A 6,000-nucleotide genomic window follows, 5' to 3' on the forward strand; every position below is an offset into this window, starting at 1 on the left:
TCTATCTCCAGATCACAGCTATCAATACTAGTTAGGTTATCAATCCCAGACAGTATCTCCAGATCACAGCTATCAATACTAGTTATATTATCAATCTCAGACAGCATCTCTAGATCACAGCTAGTGATAATAGTTATATTATCAATCCCAGACAGTATCTTCAGATCACAGCTATTGATACTAGTTATATGATCAATCCCAGACACTAAATCCAGGTCACAGCTATTGATACTAGTTATATTACCAATCCCAATTACTATCTCCAGATCACAGCTATTGATACTAGTTATATTATCAATCCCAGACAGTATCTATAGGTCACAGCTATCAATACTAGTTATGTTATCAATCCCAGACAGTATCTATAGGTCACAGCTATCAATACTAGTTATGTTATCAATCCCAGACAGTATCTCTAGGTCACAGCTATCAATACTAGTTATATTATCAATTCCAGACACAATCTCCAGATCAGAGCTATTGATACTAGTTATATTATCAATCTCAGACAGTATCTCCAGATCACAGCTATCAATACTAGTTATTTTATCAATCCCAGACACTATCTGCTGTTCGCATATATTGCCACTAGTTATACTGTAGGTCTCCCCTTTTTGAGGCTCTCCTCTGCTGTTTATAACTAGTAAACAGAGTGTAATACTATGAAACCATAATATAAACTCAGTCCACATTGAATACTACCTGAGAATTGTCTAACAGAGCTGCAGAACACTGAGTAGGCTAAGACCCCAATTTCCTGTAATTTTCATAAGTATAGAATGTAGAATGGCATCCTACTTTTTTGCATCCTCATTGCCCCCTCCGACTGATTGCCACACCTTCACATTCAGTGCACAGAAATAAATCAAGTCCTCGGCAATTGCTCATTCAACACTTCATTTGTTTATCTGTGAGACACACTGAGCATCCAGTGATAGATGTGTGATTATGTTTCTGAAACATCCAAAGTCATTGTTGTACTATGCCTACTTTACAGCATGGAATTGCACTCTGAATCTTTCCTTTTGTGTTTGCGCCTTATCTTTGGATTCTTCTTATATACCAGATTTATACTAAAGTAACTCACACAATATATACTGGATATACAAAGTTGGTATCAGGAACACACAATGTACATCAAACTTACACCCAGAGTACCAAACTTTGTGAATCCCACCACAAGGCAATGAGCAGTGTTTAAGGTCTTGCAAATCTGGGTTTACATCCTACAGTTTTCACTTAGACACTTAGATATGATGCAGCAGCCACAAAGTAACTTGACTAAAACTTCTGTGTGCTCCCTCCAGCAAAAGGTGTGTGAATGTGTGTGTGTATGTATGTGTGTGTGTGTGTGTGTGTGTGTGTGTGTGTGTGTGTGTGTGTGTGTGTGTGTACAGCAACTAAAACATTTATCAAAAATGAGCCTACTTACTACAGCCTGATTGAAAAAGAACAAAAATCGCTGGGCCGAAATTTAATAACAAATAAATAAATAACTGTAACATCAGAGACACTTTTCCTCATTTGTGTTAAAGAAATGTTTTTTCATAAGATATTGCGTAGGTATGAGGTTAACAGCAGAGTTATAGTTTGTGTATTAATCTTAACCCAAATGCTAACTCTGCTTCTACTTGTAACCCCACATATTACCTTTTGAAAAACGCTTTTTCTAAAAGCACACTTGTACACAATGGATATACCTATCCCAACATGCACAATACTAAATCTATCCCCTTACCTATCAGCCCGTCATTGAATGGCTTTCATTAAAAAAAGAACAAAGATAAAAATGGACTAAAATTTAAAAACTAATACAGCTGAATTTTGCAACTACTGAAGTCAATGTACTTACTACCAAATATAAAAAATAAAGTTTTAAATAGAGTTTCTCAACACATAACTATTTATAGCAGAAAGAGAAAAAGTCCAACCCCTCCCCAAAAGTAGGTATCAAAACCTTGAGCTACCTGCAGCCCAACAAAGAGCACAGAACTATCTCAGACTGCAGTTACTAGTCCAAATACACATTAGTTGCCCATTTAAATAGGACTTCTGACCGCAGTGTTTAATGTTCACATATCAATTGTATTATATTAAATTGTACACTTGACATTTGTTTCTATAATTATTTATCTAGTTTTAACTATAGGTTGTAATTATTTAAAAATTTATCAAAACCAATATAAAAGAAAAGTGAAACAGTACTAACCATTCTACATTTGTTTCTGCATTCTGAAATGATTACTAGTTAAGCATACTTCTAATACTGCAGTGTATTATATCCTTCTTTGCAGAACAGCTATACAGCACATACCTTCTCCTGTTTGGTTTCCTTTCACTACGTCTGGGCACCAGCTGCAGACAGATGGCTGTCTGTGTTTCCCTAGATAAGGAACACATGATGAAACTGAAAACAAAACTGTTCTTTTCCAGGAACTCAAGTGATTTTCTGTTTCTAAGATCCTAAGTTTCATTATGGCAGTACCATAATGTGTGCACGTGTGTGTAAGTGTGTGTGTATGTGTCTGTGGGGGTGGGTGCAGTTTTTTCAGCCCCATGTCTGATATTTGTATTAGATACTTCTGCGTTGCTTTAGATGTTGGTAAAACAACAGAATAAAAAGTTATAGAGTCCATATGTCCCACATTGCAATGTGCAATGTATTTATTTTTTTACTGAATATTTTTTTTATTTTCACAAACATAAACATATATTCAGTATGTATATCAAATAAATAGTTACATAGTCAAAGCTTAAAGTGAAGAAACAATCCCAAAAACAAACATTACAAAACCAACTATTTACTTTATTTAAATATAATGTCTATACTTGAAAAAATAGTTTTCTTGAATGTGTCTTTGAATTAGATTATAATTTATTACAGTCTTCTATTTCCAGCACTTGAGTAACATTCTGCCACGCAATGCTTAAGGAAGTAGGTTGTTCTGTTCTTTCTGTGATTGTTTTCAATTCCAAGTGTGAGATTGATAAAACCATGTTCTTGAAATTGGGGGGAGTTACATTTTTCCAGTTCTGTGTAATATTTTTCCATGCAATAGCAAGAAGAGTCCACTAAATTACATATTTTTGCCTTGCAACACAAGAAGGCACAGGTGTATTCAACAAAACTAGAGATTTTGTAAGTTGGAAATTATCAGTGAACAGTGCCTGTAAGAAATAGTTAATGCTTTCCCAGTGTTGTTTAAGTAAATGGCATTCATAGAACATGTGTGCCAACTGTCTGCTGATTATGATTTACATGTCCAACATCTATTTTCTTTATTATATATTAGTCCTAATTTGTGTGGTGTTACATATATTCTATGTATAAAGTTGCCAGTATAGTGATAAAGATGTTAGTTTTGGAGATGTAAGAATTCATTTTTTATCTTTATCATCTGGCATTTTACCATTGACTGTTTCGTTGTATTTCCATATATTTTGTTTATTATGAACTCTTGTGCCTTAACTAATTTCTACACTGTTAATAAAATTCCTTTCCCATTTGTGGGAAATTTCATCAGCGTTATTAACTGTTCTACGAACTTAGGAACCTTTTCCCCTAACAGACTTTTACATTCTTCCCTGTTGGTTTAAACTGTTTGTCTTAATCCCTGCAATGTTAACCACATGTTATTTTCAAGGGTGAACTCACTTATAATTTGCTCTATCATTAGTACTTTACTAGTGTTTTATCAACTAATGTCAGTAAATTAGACCATTCTTACTAACTATTTTAACTCATTCACTCCAATGGAGCTCAGGATGTCTGCACTGTAACTTCTAATAGGCAGAGCCTAAGCCTTCTGACAGAATCAAATGATGTCCTCAACAAATGTTCATATCTCTCGCACCATAGGGATTATGAAAGAAGGATAAATGACAAACCCTTTAGCACAAACAGTTTTTATAGTGGTAGTATTCTTTAGATTCTAGGTCTTAAACTGAATTTTATAAGCCACAGTAAACACAGTAACTATTAAGTTTGTAATATTTTGTAAACAACTTAACAATATCTCAGCAACCACTCAAGTTACACACATACTATCAGCAACATTTTATTCATCTAGTTGAGAGCCTTCATAAGAGACTAAGAAGTTATGTCTGTTACTTGTTTTTGAGATATTTAGAAAAAAATGTGAAAATTATATCTATATAAATTAATGTCATAAAAACAATGGTTAACATATCTTTACCTGCACTAGACAAAGGTTAAATATTAATACAGTTGCATTTGCCATCGTGTAAGCTTTAAGATGAAATCCTTTAAAGCCTTGTACATAGCATGGTTTTGGAATTATTGATGTAAACATGAACAAGCAATATTTGACACCTTGAGGCATCAGTAGGAGTTAACTACAGATGCACCTGGAGGCGTCACTCAGGTGTAATGAGTTAACTGCTACTGAGCCCTGAGTTATAATATTATTTTGTGTATATGCTATTGGGAATATGGAAAAAGACCATGTTTTTATATCCGGATTTTTGTTTACAAAGTGCATAAAAGTCTTTAGGGCATTGATAATGTGTTTAGAATTTATAGTATTGTGTTTCCCTGTTGCCATAGATTTCTTCAAAAACCAAAGTAAGCTATTCAGTACTATTTCCATATGTTTATTTATTGTATCATAAGTGGTTTTTAACCAGATTTTTTCATGTACTAATTTCCATTTGGAAGTATATTCTTTGTTTAACCATAGAGAAACTGTTTTTAAAGCTGTCAATTGTATATATCTTTCCAAACCTGGTAACCCTATTCTGCCTTCTTCCCATTTGTCACAATGATTTTTTAGGGCAACTCTGGGTTTTTTAGATAGCATAAGAATTTTATTAACCCCTCAAATTGTTTTAAATATGATTTAGGTAGAGGTAGCGAGCAAGTTATATAAAATGCAGAATTTTCAGGAATATAATTAATTTAATTCAATATAGTCATTCCTCCAGGGTAAAAAAAAATGTTTATTCCATTTTTGTATGAGTTCTTTGATATTATCTAAAATCTCTTTATAGTTAAGTTGTACTGTTGTATCTATGCCATTTGTAATTTTAACTCCCAAGTATTTGATTGTATCATTTTAGATAGATACTCATGATATTTTTATTTAATACTTCTTTGCATTTGCACTTGTTTTCTGCCTTTCCTCTAACTAGTCTAGTCCAGATACAGATTTGCTGTATCCGGGATAGTTTGTAATCTTCTGAGCAGTGCCAACATGTGCTCTTCAATTTTTCCCATATGTCTGCTAGTTCTCTCCTCTCCTGCACTTTTACTAGCTTATTAGTTTAGCACTTTACCAGACTTCTTGTAACAATTATTGTAGCACACAAAAGTGCTACCAGCACTAAATATTCTACAAGGAAACAGCTCCACTAAGTATTAATGCCCACCCCCTCCAGGCATGTCGAAAGGTCAGTTCCATGTGCTTTCTCCTATGAACCTGGTAAACTTGGGCATCTTAAGGCAATGTAACAACTCCCTCATGTACACTGACAACCCTCTCCTCTTACCCCCCCAACAGTCAGACTACAAAGAAATGATAATGAACGCAGCACCCTCAGTGCTCCTAGTGAGCAGCTGTACCTGACTAACACTCTGACGGAGTTACAGCCATGTAACAGTAACAGGTTTCATCCTGTCATACTAGAATGCTTCCTCCATCTTCATTTGTCACCTACACATTTCCCCCTCTCCTAGGGCTGTTACTTAGCTTTTTTAGATTATCTTGAAATCAGAATGATTATCTAGGATTCCAGAAATCACTGTACAATCTGCATTTTTATATATGCCACTGCTATCAGAATGTCACAAAGTGTAAAGCTGCAACCTTGGACTATTTTCCCTCAGAACCAACAATGTAATGCAATGTGATCATGTCTGGGAATACCTAAAAATATGGGAAGGATATTCTAGCTCCTGTTGATGTGTGGGCAGGAAAAGAACAGAGAAATGGATATAGGAGTGATTTAAGATGTGGGCTTTTTCTCCAGTTTTTGCCCAGA

General features: G+C 34.5%; 1 long non-coding RNA gene across 1 annotated transcript in view; it reads right to left on the reverse strand.

Moving 5' to 3' along the window:
* LOC122788418 overlaps positions 1 to 2,341 on the reverse strand; it is a 158,939-nt gene extending 156,598 nt beyond the window's left edge. The window contains exon 1 of the long non-coding RNA XR_006362656.1: positions 2,210 to 2,341. This is a non-coding gene — a long non-coding RNA (uncharacterized LOC122788418). The remainder of the gene's footprint in view (positions 1 to 2,209) is intronic.
* Positions 2,342 to 6,000: the final 3,659 nt, after the last annotated feature.

The sequence above is a fragment of the Protopterus annectens genome, chromosome 13.part0, assembly GCF_019279795.1.
Source record: "Protopterus annectens isolate FY-2018-M chromosome 13.part0, PAN1.0, whole genome shotgun sequence".
Taxonomy (NCBI): domain Eukaryota; kingdom Metazoa; phylum Chordata; order Ceratodontiformes; family Protopteridae; genus Protopterus; species Protopterus annectens.